The sequence below is a fragment of the Pan troglodytes genome, chromosome 1, assembly GCF_028858775.2.
Source record: "Pan troglodytes isolate AG18354 chromosome 1, NHGRI_mPanTro3-v2.0_pri, whole genome shotgun sequence".
In the NCBI taxonomy this organism is placed as follows: domain Eukaryota; kingdom Metazoa; phylum Chordata; class Mammalia; order Primates; family Hominidae; genus Pan; species Pan troglodytes.
The window spans coordinates 150,564,894-150,582,499 of NC_072398.2; the positions used below are offsets into that span (position 1 = coordinate 150,564,894).

At 34.0% G+C, this 17,606-nt stretch overlaps 1 pseudogene; it reads left to right on the plus strand.

Moving 5' to 3' along the window:
* The first annotated feature begins 9,283 nt into the window (after positions 1-9,283).
* On the plus strand, positions 9,284-11,047 carry LOC469363 (heterogeneous nuclear ribonucleoprotein A1-like; annotated as a pseudogene).
* Positions 11,048-17,606: the final 6,559 nt, after the last annotated feature.

Here is a 17,606-nt window from a genome sequence, read left to right on the forward strand (position 1 = left end):
TGAATAAAATGGAAGTTTCTTTAGGGTATTGAGAAGAAGAATGATATGCTGTCAGGCAGCTCTGTGAAAATGAAGAGAGTGAGGAAGAATCAAAATAGCAAGGCCAGCTAGAGAGCTTTTACAGTAATTTAGGGATAAGGGATGATGATGACAGACCTGTAGTGGCAGCAGTAGAGGTAGTGAGAAGTGAGTGGATTCTGGATACATTTTAAAAGATATATTTTAAAGAACACCTTGTTATTTTACATACTGATGACCCCGATAATCAAGTTGTTGTTTTTCATCTTTAATATTTCATCATATTTATAATTGATGAAAACAAAAGAACTGATGCCCCTGCAATGTACTACAATAAGGGCAAGTACAAGAATGGAAGAATATGGCTATTGGTTACAGAAATGAGTTGTTTGTAAGCTATCTTTTGGGGACTTTCAAAAATAATAAGTATGGGAGACATTTTGATGAATGTAGAGGTGCTCTAGTAGTAGATAACCCAGGGAAAGGTTACTGTCAAATTCCTATTCTGTAGTATGGGGTTCTAAATATAGGTTGGCTTAATGAATGAATAAACGAGTGAAACAATCTCTTCATCAGTCAATAAGAACAGCCACTATGTCAATATGTTAATGGTCAAGACACTTTCAACATGTAAACTGAAACTAACAATATAAATACTTCAAGATTTTATACATGTTTATATATAGATGTTAACATTTATTTTACAAAGTTTTATTGTATTCAATTTAAGACTTTTATTTAACTTTATTTAAATTGTAATTTATTAAAATTAAAAAAAATTCTACATGTCTTAATTTACTGGCCCCAACTAAAATATTGGATTGTGTCTATCTTAATATAATAATGTGGCAGTCATAAGATTTAAGTTCCAAAAATGCCAAGAACATACTTTTGCTAGGTTTTATATGAATGTTTAATAAATATATGACTCATAACCACATGCACCTAGTAGCAATAGGATATTTAAATAAAATATGTAAACTCTGTAAGCTTTATGCTAGGTTTACAATTTCTATATAATAATTTATCAGATTCTTAAAATTAGAAATCTCATACTTCATGTTTTATGCATGTTTGAAAATTATTTTTTCAAATAGGTAAATTTTGAATTTCTAAAACTACATACACTAGTTAAATTATTTGATAAGCAACAAGCTTCTTTTTTATTCCTCTTCATATTTGTAATTCTAATTACACCCAAATAAAATGATCTATTAAATTTACACTAAATGGTATTCAACTGTTTAACATGAACCTAGGGCATGCCAATGCATATCGAAACTGCTCAGAAATGTAGTGGTGCTGCACTGTCAATCTTAACACAAAGGTATCTTCAGAATTGCTAATATGATAGGCAAGTGAAACTTTTCCATGAGATGATAGGAAAAGAAAGATTCTGATGTTATTTTTAAAAATGTTTTCTGTCATCTTTCAACTGCATCACTGCATAATGATAAAACCAAAAGAAGCTATCTGTTTATTTTACCTGGAAAGATAAAGATGACTTTTCTCAGGATACAAAATCAATGTGCAAAAATCACAAGCATTCCTATACACCAATAACAGACAGAGAGCCAAATCATGAGTGAACTCCCATTCACAGTTGCTACTAAGAGAATAAAATACCTAGGAATACAACTTGCAAGGGATGTGAAGGACCTCTTCAAGGAGAACTACAAACCACTGCTTAAGGAAATAAAGAAAGAGAGGACACAAACAAATGGGAAACCATTCCATGCTTATGGACAGGAAGAACTGATATCATGAAAATGGCCCTACTGCCCAAAGTAATTTATAGATTCAATGCTATTCCCATCAAGCTACCATTGACTTTCTTCACATAATTGGAAAAAAATTACTTTACTTTAAACTTCATATGGAGTGAAAAAAGAGCCTGCAGAGCCGAGACAATTCTAAGCAAGAACAACAAAGCTGGAGGCATCACGCAACCTGACTTCAAACTATACTACAAGGCTACAGTAACCAAAACAGCATGGTACTGATATCAAAACAGATATATAGACCAATGGAACAGAACAGAGGCCTCAGAAATAACACCACACATCTACAACCATCTGATCTTTGACAAACCTGACACAAACAAGCAATGGGGAAAGGATTCCCTATTTAATAAATGGTGTTGGGAAAACTGGCTAGCCATATTCAGAAAACTGAAAGTGGATCCCTTCCTTACACCTTATACAAAAATTAACTCAAGATGGATTAAAGACTTAAATTTAAGACCTAAAACCATAAAAACCCTGGAAGAAAACCTAGGCAATACCATTCAGGACATAGGCATGGGCAAGGACTTCATGTCCAAAACACCAAAAGCAATGGCAACAAAAGCCAAAATAGACAAATGGGGTCAAATTAAACATAAGACCTTCTGCACAGCAAAAGAAACTATCATCAGAGTGAACAGGCAACCTAAAGAATGGGAGAAATTTTTTGTAATCTATCCACCTGACAGAGGGCTAATAACCAGAATCTACAAAGAACTTAAACAAATTTACAAGAAAGAAACAACCCCATCAAAAAGTAGGTGAAGGATATGAATAGACACTTCTCAAAAGAAGACATTTATGCAGCCAGCAGACACATGAAAAAATGCTCATCACCACTGGTCATTATAGAAATGCAAATCAAAACCACAATGAGATACCATCTCACACCAGTTAGAATGGCGATTATTAAAAAGTCAGGAAACAACAGATGCTGGAGAGGATGTGGAGAAATAGGAATGCTTTTACATTGTTGATGGGAGTGTAAATTACTTTTACACTGTTGATGGGAGTGTAAATTAGTTCAATGATTGTGGAAGACAGTGTGGCGATTCCTCAAGGATCTGGAACCAGAAATACCATTTGACCCAGCAATCTCATTACTGGGTATATACCCAAAGGATTATAAATCATTGTACTATAAAGACACATGCACTATGTTTATTGCAGCACTATTCATAATAGCAAAGACTTGGAACCAACCTAAATGTTCATCAATAATAGACTGGATAAAGAAATTGTGGCACATATACACCATGGAATACTATGCAGCCATAAAAAAGGATGCATTCATGTCCTTTGCAGGGTCGTGGACGAAGCTGAAAACCATCATTCTCAGCAAATTGTGATAACGAGAACAGAAAAGCAAACACCGCAAGTTCTCACTTGTAAGTGGGAGTTGAACAATGAGAACACATGGACACAGGGAGGGAAACATCACACACTGGGGCCTGTTGGGGGATCAGGGGCTAGGGGAGGGATAGCATTAGGAGAAATACCTAATGTGGGTGACGGGTTGATGGGTGCAGCAAATCACCATGGCACGTGTATACCTGTATAACAAACCTGCACGTTCTGTACATGTACCCCAGAACTTAAAGTATTAAAAAAAAAAAAAGGTGACTTTGTCAGTGATTAGATGTGCTCACGCTAGATAATTCGGAATTTATATTTTGAATTTATATTCCAAGGAAATTTACTAAGGCATCAATATAGTTCAGAAGATTTTCACAGTTCAAATGTTTATAATGGTCTGTATTAAGTGTTAAATGTGGGAAAAGTGAAGTGGAAAGAAATAAAAAAATAGACCTTAGTAGCTGGCAAATTTATGAAAATAATTAATATAACATATTCTTTAGGTCATGTCATAAATAATTACAGCAAGGATCATCACAGCACATTATTACTCTTAATTTATATTTGTATAAACATTTAGTTATTAAAGATCAAAGTGCTATATTTGCCAAAGAGGATTTGAGTCATTTTAAAAACAAGTATAAAAACTTATAGCAAAAAAATCTAGTTCATAAAAATAATAAATTACAGCACCTTCAAATAATTCAACAAAGATTTAACTAAGCATCCACAATCTATATTCAATATTTCAGTAATTTCTATGGAAATTCTTGATACTTTAAAACAAAATAAATACATTGTTTTAAGTCTGGAGCACAACTGAGGTGTGAGAAAGAGACTGGTTTGGTAGGAGTGTTTCAAAATCTTCCTGAAGTTCTGGAAAACAGAAACAAAATGAGTTGTGGGAATACACCCGACAAGCTATAAATCAGTAATTGTATTTTTCACATTTTGATCTACAAAAGTTTTGTTGTCCCTTTTCTCAGCCAGGGCATACTTTACAGCTTATTGTATTTTCTTTCTACTGACTTTGAGTAGTTTGTTCTGGTGGATTTATCTTTAGAAAAATACAGAAGCTTTACTACTAGTTTTTCTAGACCAATTAATCAACAATAGTCAAGCCAGAGACAAGCTATTGGTCATCTAAATAAGGAGATAAATTTTAAACTTTGAAATAACGTTACAAGCCTGAAAGAATTCTCCCTCAGAACATCTATCATTTCACAATTTCATTCACATAGGGGTACACCAAGACATCTGATGACACTAACAATGGGTCTTTCACAAGATTGTTTGTAGGGCCTTACTTTCTTGTCAGAACCAATCAATGGCCTTCAGAACAAAAACTCAGCAGTAGTAAAAACAAGAGAAAGGAAAAAAGGCAGTCTGTGGTCCAGGATGCATTTCAATAAGCCTAACCTCTAAGTGACAGATGAGGAATTTAAACTGCTCAGTATAATTCTACAAATGAGGTGTGTGAGAGTGCTTTTCATTAAAATAAGTCTCACTTCACACAGGCTTATGAGTCTTCCTGATGGCGTTCTCTGACTCTCATTAAAGGACTTGCAAAGTGTAAAACTTCTCCAACAGAGTTTTTCACACTCACTCCCTATATGTTTATATATATATATATATATATATATATATATATATATATATATGATATATGAATTTTACCAGGAAAACATCTTGAAAGAGTATTTGAACTGAAAAGTATATTCATAACACGAATTAAACAAGAGTTCTATTTGATCTTTCCTTGAGAGAAGTGCATTTACGTTTTCAAATGTGATCATTTATTAAAGTGCCATAGTTTATGTTAGACATTGCAGAAAAGATCATGCTTGCTTGCTAGGGTACAGGCTTTAGCTATGAGTGAATAGATTAACAAATGGGTCTTAGGGTACATTTTTGTTGTTCAATGAATCTCTTAATTCCTTGAAAACATAATCATAGCAAACATGTTTTTGATGAATATCTTCAGGGCTTATAGTGAAAATCAGTATTTACAAAGTCTAAATTAATATTATCCTGATGCTTGAATTATTTTGAATGAATATTCATGTTTAAATTCCTCATTGTTGACTTTTATTCTTGTTATGTGCAACACATTTGTATTATTCTTTGTAAGTACACGTGTGCACACACTATTTTCACAACAGGAAAATATGTCTTATGTCTGAGTATTTAAGTGCCAATGAATATATGAAGCCGTTCAAAGAGAAAACTGGAAACTAAATACTTCACATTACTCTTAGAAAATTTTTTTATTGTGTAAATCAATGAAGTGTTGTTTCACGTTTGCATAATGAAATAATTACCTACTCTTGTGTAGCTATTTTTAGTTATGTGAAGGAACTCTACATACCTTTTTAAAAATTCAATTTATATAATAAAAAACTAAATGACACTGAGATTCCATGACTTACCTTGGTGACTTTTACAAGCTGAAAGTTTTGTCCTGTGATTTATGTTTAATAATTTAACACATTAATAATATTTTAGATGTGGGTTGTTGAACATAAGCATGCAGATTATTTAAATGAATATTTAATTTTTATTCACCTTGCCAGAAGACAGAACATGGGTTTAATTGCTTGATATGAAAAATAAAAAGATCAGTAAAAATAGTAATGTAAAAAAAGTTATAAAATAAAATAAATATATGTATCTTACTTTTGGGCCATGGAATAAATAATAATTGGCTGAGTGTTTGATATTATAGAACAAAAATTACAGTACAATTTTCTCTTATTTTTCTACTAGAAGAGATTGTCTATATGTGGTACATACTCTCAAAATGTACATTTTAAGTTCCTGTTTTTTATTCTGAATATATAAAATAACATTGTGAATATTTTATATAGCAAACCTAGCACTGTAGATACAATGGATATCTGATGAGTAATATTTCTTTTGTATTTTTCTTCCATGTTGATTGCCACAAAAACACTCTAGAGAAAGCTACCATTAAGGCAGCATGGGATACTGACCCACGGATAGACAGTCAGGATGTTGCTGTGAGCAACATTCTTTGAAAATTGCAGACATGAATATTTTAATACTAATATGGAAAGAAGGGTGAAATTTATGGTGGCACTAGATTCTAAAATACACAATTCACATTTATATACACTGGATATTTTCCTATCTTCTGTGGAGTAAATTAGCGATTTATAGAGCATAGTATCTCACACATACACATGTCCACACACATACACACTGGGAGGACATGTGTACCAGAAGCTTTGCCATAACTACATTCTAGGGACTCATACAGGGTGAGTTAATCATATACTTTTGCAAACTAAAATTCTTTGATTACAGTTCACATGCTGAATTCTGCTCTATAGCAAATACTGTTTAAGGACCCTCCAGTGTATTTAGAGTACTTAATATAGCTGAATGATTGGTGAGAGTTGACATGGGAACATCTACTCTTGAAAACTTGCAAATCAATCTGTAGCACGTCCCTCAATGTCCGTTTCACCCACCTTCTCCTTTAACTATTTTCTCTTCATGCTTTTTTTTAAATCATTCTCCTCTTTTTAGCTTTAAAAACTAAAATTGTGCCAGGCGCGGTGGCTCACGCCTGTAATCCTAGCAGTTTGGGAGACCGATGCAGGCGGATCACGAGGTCAGTAGATCGAGACCATCCTGGCTAACACGGTGAAACCCCGTCTCTACTGAAAATACAAAAAAATTAGCCGGGCGTTGTGGCGGGCGCCTGTAGTCCCAGCTACTCGGGAGGCTGAGGCAGGAGAATGGCGTGAACCTGGGAGGCGGAGCTTGCAGTGAGCCGAGATCGCGCCACTCCACTCCAGCCTGGGTGACAGAGCGAGACTCCGTCTCAAAAAAAAAAAAAAAAACCAAACAAACAAACAAACAAAAAAAACTAAAATTGTGATTGATGGCAAAATCAAGATTGAAGAATATTATTGCCATTTCTGTTACTTCCCTTCCCAAACTGCCCCATACTTTACCACATCAGTCTTGCTGTGTCCCCTTTCCCAACATCCGTTCTTTTGTACATAAGACTTGATTTAAATTGTCCCAATTTTGAAGTCACATTATAAATAAAGTCTATCCTTTTACAGTAGTCTGCAATTTAAAGGAAGAGAAGAACCCTCAATATAAAACCTGTTTTGTGTGTGTGGAAATGAGGATAAATTCTTCCAAATCATTGGGCTGGAATAATCCCTGTAACCTCATCTGCAGTTTTCACTGATTGGGTAAGATGATTTCTGTCCTATTTAGCTCAGTTACAGGCAAATTTAGTTTCAGGAACTAAAATTTGTGAACATTGGAATATTTCAGGTACTAATATCTACATTTTATTATCTTATGATGAACAGTATGCTTACTTAAGGTGAATAGAATTGACTATGCCCTAAAAAAGGAGTAAATGGTTATCTTTAGGTAGTTTAATTCATTTTAGGCATCCAGTTTTTTCCCCTAAAATTCATGATTACTGTCCTATTTAAAAGTAAAATTCAAGATTTCTTTTTTTAAAAAAATGTCCACACACATCCATGGGAGAAAACATACAGACAAACTCCACACAAAATATTTATAACTAGACGGACTGTTAAAGAATTTTCCCCAGTCCACTCCAAATCTCAAATTCCCTCGAAGCTTTCATAGCAATATGTAGTGTAATGTTTGAGTTAGCTTTCTGAGGCACTGACTGCTTGAAAACTTTTCCAGTTAGGATTTACACACAGATGTACCAAACTATTTCTCAGTTTTAGGAACTTTATGAAAAATAAGAAGTAGAAGTGTGTTGATGTTATTGCTCTTTTTTATTTTTAAGTTAAAGAGAAAATTCAGGTGCCATGGTAAGAGGCACTGCTGAGGTTTACAGTCAGTTTGCTGTGTGATATTTTTATTTTAAACAAATATGCAAACTATTGGTAAGTGAGCCAGAGCTTCTGAGTTTGATCCTAGAGCTGTCATTAATTTCCTCTGCTGTAATAAATATGTCATCTGAGCCCTGTCTGCCTTCATCTTCTTATCAGTAATACCAGAATAAGACTGTTGTGCTTACCAACCTCAGAGGGATAACATAACAAGTATCTCAATTGAAGAAATATACATTTAAAAATGTCTGGAAAATTACCTAGCTTTTTAAAAATATATACTAGATAAATGTATTATGTATATTCATTTTTTAAAACGTTCTCTTGTGATTATCACAAAAGACAAGACATGTATTTGTGAGCTAAAAATGAACTAAAACATTTTATTTTAGAGTTTTTTGGTTTCCAATACAAAGTCTTAGGAAAGCAATTGGACTCCTACCCTGTTGAACAATCCTGATATTTGTGAGATTTTCATTGCCTTAAAAAAATTGCTGCTGTCATTCTCAAATGACACCCTAAAATTGGAAGATTTTGTGCATGTATTGAAGAATGGAAGCTCTACTGGTTAAAAATATATTTAAAGACAAAGCAAATAAATAATTTTAACAAAGTTAATATCAACAATAAGAAAGACAACAGAAGACAGCACTTCAAGCCATTAATTGCATAAGGGGCCTCAAAATTCATTAGGCTATTCCACTCCCTCGTTACACGGTATTGGTCCTTTAGAAATCATCTTATCCAATATCATCTACAATAACTTCTCTTAGGGATTATAATAATTCAAGCCTTTTCTCCTGTGACATTCACTCCTTTGTAGCGTAGAGACAAAGTGAATTAATTCTTCCCACACAAAGAAAATACCACATTTTAGGGAACACAAGTTTAGTGTTTATATATAGTCATACAAAACACTCTTTGACTTGAAGTTTTTCTGTGTTTAAATAATTTCTTGCCTGGAACTAAACTCTATATTTTGTAAAACACTATTTTAATAAAATTTTTCTCAATTTAACGTGTATAACTATGGATAAACCAGATGTCTTTGCAATTTTATATTGGTTTATTAACTACAGTGAACTGGACTTGAAAGCTCCTTTATATCTAAAGCAAAATAAACATAGCATGTTGATTAAGTTGGATAGGTTTTAAAGATTACTTGAATTTTCTCTAGTATAAATTATTATTTTGGGGATATTAAACATATATGTGAAATATACATATTTTATTAATATTTATGTTTCTTTATAATATAAACTATTAATGACAAAGAAATTACTGAAGGTAGGAACCTTGGCTTATTGACTCTTTTTAGCCTTAGCACCAGCTATTTTATGGTATTATTAAGCATCTGTAATACTTTTGTTGAATGAATGAATTATTCATTTTGGATTATGTGTATCAGTTAATATTGGAAGGTTTAAACTACATGTGAATGCAATATGGGTTCCATAAAATAGATAATTCAAAGGCCTAAAATATATTTAAAAATTCATATTCAGGAATAATTTTAACCTCTACAGAAATTAAACTTCTTCCAGAATAGAATGTAGTTGCTTTTTAGAGAATGGAAAAAAAGACAACACATGGAGGGTCAGAAATTTTCAAATCTTAATCTCTAATTTGTTACCTGCTAACTATGTCGCCCAAGGCAAGACACTGAACCTCTCATTTTACTCAATTGTGGGATAATAATACTTACCTACATTACATGGCTATTGTGTTCATTAAGTGGACAATGATTGCAAAGCTCTCTGAAGATTGTAGAATACATCATAAATCCTAAGCCAAATTCTCCTATTCAATACCTTCTACTAGGTTATAGACACAGAGAATTCTGACTAACTATATTAGAAAAGTTTGTGAGGAGTAACTGATCATAAGACTTTGTGAGAATTTTTGGTGGACAGAATGTTGTTATGCAATTAAAAATTATTGCTTGGCATAGAGATCAGAGCTAATGTTTCTCAGTTGGAGAAACAAACCATAGAACTTCTAATAATCAACAAATGGTTAACGAATCCAATTTGAGATTCGTTAGCTTACTCCTTTCTGTCCACCCGCTGAGGAAGCATCGTTCAAGTCTCTCTTCCTACTACTGTCATGTCTAGTCAGAGTCTTCGAAAGAGCCTGAAGAGCTGCAGAAACTTTTCACTGGACGGCTGGGCTTTGAAACAACTGATGAGAGCCTGAGGAACCATTTGAGCCATGGGGAATACTGAAGGACTATGTGGTAAGGAGAGATCCAAAGACCAAGTGCTCCAGGGGCTTTGGGTTTGTCACATATGCCACTGTGGAGGAGGTGGATGCAGCCATGAATACAAGGCCACACAAGGTGGATGGAAGAGTTGTGGAACCAAAGAGAGCTGTCTCAAGAGAAGATTCTCAAAGACCAGGTGCCCGCTTAACTGTGAAAAAGATATTTGTTGGTGGCATTAAAGAAGACACTGAAGAACATCACCTAAGAAATTATTCTGAACAATATGGAAAAATTGAAGTGATTGAAATTATGACTGACAGAGGCAGTGTCAAGAAAAGGGGCTTTGTCTTTGTAACCTTTGATGACCATGACTCTGTGGATAAGATTGTCATTCAGAAATACCATTCTGTGAATGGCCACAACTATGAAGTTAGGAAAGCCCTGCCAAACAAGAGATGGCTAGTGTTTCATCCAGCCAAAGAGGTCGAAATGGTTCTGGAAACTTTCGTGGTAGTCGTGGAGGTGTTTATGGTGGGAATGACAACTTTGGTTGTGGAGGAAACTTCAGTAGCTTTGGTGGCAGTGGGGATGGCTATAATGGATTTGGTGATGATGGAGGCAATTTTGGAGGTGGTGGAAGCTACAATGATTTTGGCAATTATCACAATCAGTTTTCAAATTTTGGACCGATGAAGGGAAGAAACTTTGGAGCCAGAATCTCTGGCCCCTATGTGGGTGGAGGCCAATACTTCGCCAAACCACGAAACCACGGTGGCTATGGCAGTTCCAGTAGCAGCAGTAACTATGGAAGTGGCAGAAGATTTTAACTACTGCCAGGAAACACAGCTTAGTAGGAGAGAAGAGCCAGAGAAGCAACAGGGAAGCAATAGGTTACCACAGATTTGTGAACTCAGCCAAGCACAGTGGTGGCAGGGCCTAGCTGCTACAAAGAAGACATGTTTGAGACAATAGTCATGTGTATGGGCAAAAAACATAAGGACTGTTTTTGTGACTAATTGTATAACAGGTTATGTTAGTTTCTGTTCTGTGGAAAGTGTAAAGCGTTCCAACAAAGGGTTTTAATGTAGATATTTTTTGCACCCATGCTGTTGATTGCTCAATGTAATTATGATGCTAAGTACATATGTCTGTCTTTTAAAAAATTTTTTGATTTGAATATTGTGTTTAGTAGTTAAAAACTGATATATGTAGAATGAATTTAAAATACACTTAACAATTATACTCATCAGATGACTGATAAATTAGAATTAGATTTTGTTGTGAGTTGCCAAACACCCCAAATTAGAGTATCTTAAATAAAGCCTATTATTTATTCTCAGTGCCATGTGCCCCCCACCAAGAATTCTATTACTCTCAGAGGTATAGATATAGTGGTACAAGTTAGCAGTCCTATAGTGTCTTTATCAACATACACCTAGAGACAGTTAAAATACGTAGCCGTATCTTAAGATGTAAAGAGCTACAGGATGTCTACAAAAAGAAAGAAATTACAGATGAATTTTTTTAATACAGTGCTAAATATTTGTCACATGATAAATTAAGCAAAAAAATCAATAATAAATTAAATAGTAAAAACTGGTTCATTTATTCTTACTGAATTGCTTTCCCAAAAAGAGCTAGATGGAGAGATCTTAGAGAGATGGATATAGAAGTCTAGGTCAGAAAATTGTTGAATGAGTAATTATAATTGAAATCCACTGGAGTGATTCTAATTGGGTGGCTTAGTTGGCTAGCATATGATTTTCTCAAAGATAGGAAGATGTGCAATTCTTGTATCAGAGGACTGGCTTTGATATGTTCCATGGTTCTACATAGGATTCTAGGCTTTAGCAAACTGTCTTAGAAATAATTTGTTTATTGTGCTAATGAGATTAACTGGTTAGAGATACTTGATGGAATAATGAAAAACTTATTAGTTCCACTGGGAAAAGAGCTCAAAGCCTTATTGAAGTTAAATAAATCCATGACAAGAGGAAAATGTCTTATATTTATTGAGCAGCTACTGTGTGCCACACATGCCTGATACCTCTTCATATGTTGCCCATTTATTTATGACAGTAGTCTTACGAGGTAGGTGTTATAACATCTACTTCATAGGAGTACTGTCATAAATAATTTATAATTTGTTCAATTAAACATTTGAAAGTATAAAAATTTTAAACTATCTGATTAAAATCTGACAGCATACCAAATCACATACCCAGAATTCATAGGTATGTGATATTTTGGACATCTACTGAGTATTGGACTCCTACTGAGTATTCCTTCTATTACCATGACATCCCAAAAGAGGTCCAGTAACGTAATTTCTATACTTGAAGACACCTCATAGATGTCAATGAATAGCACACATATTTTACAAATAAAATAAAAAATGTTAAAAGTCCATTATTATAATTATCCTCATAACATTTAACTAGTACAGTAGTTTAATAACAGTTCATTTCTTTTAACAAGTACATAATTATTCCAGTATTTGCTTTAGGCTTGTTTTAGAGTTGTTCTTTAAAGGTAAAATAAAAGGAGGTATTAAACATTTGTTAAATATCCACACTCAGTCACACATCAATCTGTGATATACAAATGTTTATCTTTAAAATTTAGAAATATTTGCTTGAAAAATATTTATACTCAGGTTTGGAGAAAGTGCCTCAAAATAAACCCAATTGTGTTGTTAATGGGTGAGTAAATTGATACTACCTTTTAGAAGGGAAAATTAGCAATATTGAAAGAGTGTTAATAATTTCTCTACCTTTTGAATCATGCCCTTTGCATTCAGTTCAAGGAATCTGCTATATGACAAATAATTGGAGAGTAGAATAGATTTATATACAAGGTTAGTCACTGAAGCATTATTTAAATTAGTAAATATTGTCAGAGTTACATATCCAAAAAATGATAAACAACTATCTATAATATAGCTATGTTGTGGAATATTGTTATATTGTTAAAATAATATTTTAATATTATTTAATAACATGGTGAAATGCCACGCAGTGAATTGGAGAGCATGCCAAGGTCTTATAAATAATTTGGGGCATTATTTTTAATGCCAACAGTTCATTAGGGTATTACACAAGAAGTATTATTCCCAGGTTATATCACCATACTTTCTCCAAAGGCAGAGGAATTCAGAAACAACTTTTTCTTCCTTTCAGTATAGCTGTATGTATCAAATTATAAGGATCTAAAATAATAGCCAAACCAAAAAATGGTTTGGCTATTACAACATTTTATTCTATATATATTTAGTACTTTAATAAAGACTGTGTCAAGAGTTTGAAATTTTTTAAAATGTGGTTTCTAGTCTTTTGCAGTTGATATATTTTTAGATGAACTTGCTCAAATAATTTCATATTTCCTTGTGCCTCAGTTTCCACAGTACAAGACAAAGACATCAATGATACACTACCTCCCAGGGATATTTCTGAGCATCAGCTAATGTTTGTAAAGCCTCCATAGAGAGTAGGGGATGAATAATGAAATAGAATCTCGATGTAGTGTTATCATTCTTGTCTTTCTCATTAGTCTCTGAGAGGCTTCATGCCAACTTTAAGCATTTCGGCTGCCAGAGTGAAGGGTTTATATTTTAATTTTGCCTGGAAAAGTGAGTGTTGCTTGAACATCTGGGGTTCACCCCGGCATAATTCCAATAATGCTTCTACAGAATCAGATATGTGAAGTGTGATGGCCAGTACCACAAAGGAATTCATATCTAATTTTAGGCCTGCTGTTTCAATTTATAATTTAGCTTACATTTTAAACCTATTAGGAAAAGCAGAATCTAAGTAACACGTTTGAAATTTATTTGAAGTTTTTATGTGAGAAATTTTTTGCTTAAAATTGAATTACAATAAAACCATGTCTACAGGGAGTGGGCAAAAGGAATGGAGTTAGGATTTTGGCCAGCTTCTTTTACCATATTTTTCATGGCCAAAACACGCACACATGTATACATCTTTTTTAATCCACATTATTTCATTCACTCATTCAAAAATGTATTTTGGAGATTTTTATTATATGCCAAATGATGATGGAGATATAGCAAAGTACAAGCCAATGAAAATGCTAACCCATGGAGGGCACATTCTAGTAATGCCTATGAGATCCAAGATTACTTGATCATATTTTTATGTAATCATTGTGTCAAACTGTCACTCAGTGCAAGTTTGATGAAAGATAAAGAAAGAATGAGTGACTCAAACATACCAAAGCTGTATAGACACAGCCAAGATGTTCATTTACAATAACCTCATTTCTGATGACTTAGTGGAACTGCGCTATAATGGGACAATCAGAATTAAATAAATGTTTGATTAATTTTAGAAATTAGTTTTATTTTTCCTTTTTATTAATTATTATACCTCTAATAATGAAATACATACAAAAAATATAAATATAAATTTATAATAGCTGATATTTTCTCAGGATATAGGAAATTAATTTTCATGAGTATGAACTAAGGAAGCTGAGAGGGAATAAAATAGAATGAAATCATATTAAATTGACTCAGGGAGCATAGGTAATGGTCTGAATGTCTGTGCCTCAAATTGTTCTTCAGTGCAACCCACCTAGAAACTTTCCATAACAATGGAAATGCATGTGTGTGTGTGTGTGTGCGCATGCACACACGCGCACATGTATCCTGTCCAAGTTGGTAGCCACAAGCCATGTGTGGCTTGAAATGTAGGTGGTACAAATGAAAAATTGTATTTTTAATTTTACTTTATTTTAATTACTTTAAATTTAATTAGCCATGGCTGCCATATTGGACAATCCAGCTACAGAAGGAGACATGATTAACAACTAAAAGAGCTGCTTTGCAAAAATTTCTATGTAACAGTCAAAACATGTGTATCATTGATTACGGTAGCAACAACTTTGGAAATGATGAATCATAGCCTGGTGGCTGGGAGCTGAGAAAGTAAACAGGTCTGTGATTAAAAGATCCTACCAGGGAATGAGACAGACCAGGGTTTAAATTCTAATTCCAAAACTTCTAGTTGTATGACCTTGGGCAAATTAACGTGCCATAACTACATTGTGAGACGGATAATAATATTTATCATACCCATATCAAAGATTGTCATGAGAATTAAATAAAGCAGGTGGAATAGCTGGCATTCTGTCACTGTAGCGTATGTGATTGCTATTATTACTATTATACTGTAATTATCCCATCTGAGGAGTCCTCAAATGATATGTGTATAAAGTGAAAAACATGATAATACGACTTGTTATTTGTTCTGATGTTCATTTAGTCTGGAATGTCCACTGCCCATTGCCCCTCTCCCTGGTAAAGTCTTATTATTTCATCAAGTCTTGATTAAGCAACTTACAATGAAGATTTACTTGAAAACAGTAGAGAAATAAGTAACCCCTCCAAGCAGGGAGATTGTAGGGTGCACACATGCTACTTTGTGGTACTTTATTCATGATTGTTGCCATGCTGTTTAGGACATACTATTCAGGATTTTTACATTGTAGATGGTTAGTTTCTGTTGGGGAAGGGCCCTGCATCATTTTTACTACTATTTTATAAATAAGAAAACTCAGGTTCGGAGAGCTCTTCATTCCAGAAGTGTTAAAACTTTGGCAGTAATCACTAGCTTCTTGTGGATAGACTATAACCCAGAAATTTGGCGTTCCAGTTCTTGATGATGGAATGCTCCAGTTGTTCTAGGGTTGATAATGCCATAGACACTCTATGACGTCCAAGAGGAGCAGGTTAGGTAATATCAGATCTGCATGTTTAGCAGGTAGCCATTGGGGCCTGTAGATGACATTGGCCAGTGTACCCCACACAGTTTATATGCTAGGAGATTAGATGGCCAGAGTGAGTCAACTAGAGGAGATGATCATGAAATAAATTTAGGTGCTTGTGATCAGCATTTACAAATGAAATATATTAAAACAAATATGAGAGTTCATTACAAACCATAAAGATAGGCATTTTCCACAAAACTTTTCTCAACTATATAAACATAATGTGTATACATACGTGAGTCTGTACTAAGTCATGATGTGTAAAATACTTTCTATTTGGTTACATTAAAAAATGTTCGAAGGCCCACCTATAAGGGTATATTTTTAGGGACTGTGTGGTCAAAGGGAGAATGCAGCTTCAGATAATAATGCTAAGAATCACATAGGTTGGTAGACAGCAGTGAAGGGCAGTAGAATATTGTACACTTCCTGGAGCTTCAAAGAGGCTAAAAGGATAACTTAGGAAACAAAACAAAATACAAAAGAAGTAAATCATGATTTAAAAGAGCCAGGAAAATAGAAAGGAGAAAATAAAATATAATAATAAAGAGTAAGTTTCCAGTAAGGTCTTCAAATTTTTACAGAATAGCTGAACTAAGAATTTTGCTGAGAAAATCTGTGAGTTTCTACAGAAGTAAATTTATTATTTTGCCTCCTAGTACCACTTCTTGTTTCTAAAACCATCACTTCCCACCTCCCAAACATCACCTTTTTCTCCCACCCCACTTCTTCAACAAACTGCTGCACGTATTTCACAAGGATCTCATTCCTATGAGAACTGCTATTATCCTATGTGACCTTCCCACAAGCCCTTGATTGATCCAGAGTTGGGTGTATGACTAAGCCAAGTGGAATTTTTTAATTGAAATCAAGAAAGAGTTTCTCTCCAGTGGTAGATTTCCTGAGATGTAAAAACAATATTTACAGACGTATTTGAGCAGCTGTTCTGTAGAGACAGAATGAATCTGACACTCAGAGAGAAAAGATAGGTTAGATATAGAGCCCTGGTGGATTTAGAATCCTGTGCTCTGTTTGTTTTTGAGGTTCAGCCATGTCTTTATCCTTTCCAAGGTTTAGGTTTCCGACCTTTGTTGGATTCCAAAATCCAATAAATCTCTTGTTAAACCTAAAGTGTGAGATGAGGTACTATTACTTGACTAATACAGTTATTGGAAGTACAACCACCAAGGACAGTTACATAAGGGAAGATGCAAGACATTGAAAAAGGGGAGCAAAGATCAGCACAGACTAAGAGTACACAAAAAACCAGAATAACCTACAGAAACAACATGACTAGACTAATATCAATACTTGGTTGAGATAGATGGATGGTCAAAATGAGAGGTATATATGAAGAGATACCTTTAAGTACTTGCGTTTACATATGTATAAAAATAACTATGTATATATGATACATATGGCTAAGTATTTAATAAACCTGTTGTTCCTAATGCTCGTGGCTGAGAATGCTGTGTGTTTATCAAACTCTGTTCCCTTTTCTTTCAACTTCAGAACTTAACTACATTTCCTAGCCCTTCTTGCAGGTTGGAGTTGCCATGCCATCGAATTCTGACCTATGAAACGTACACATTGTGTTGT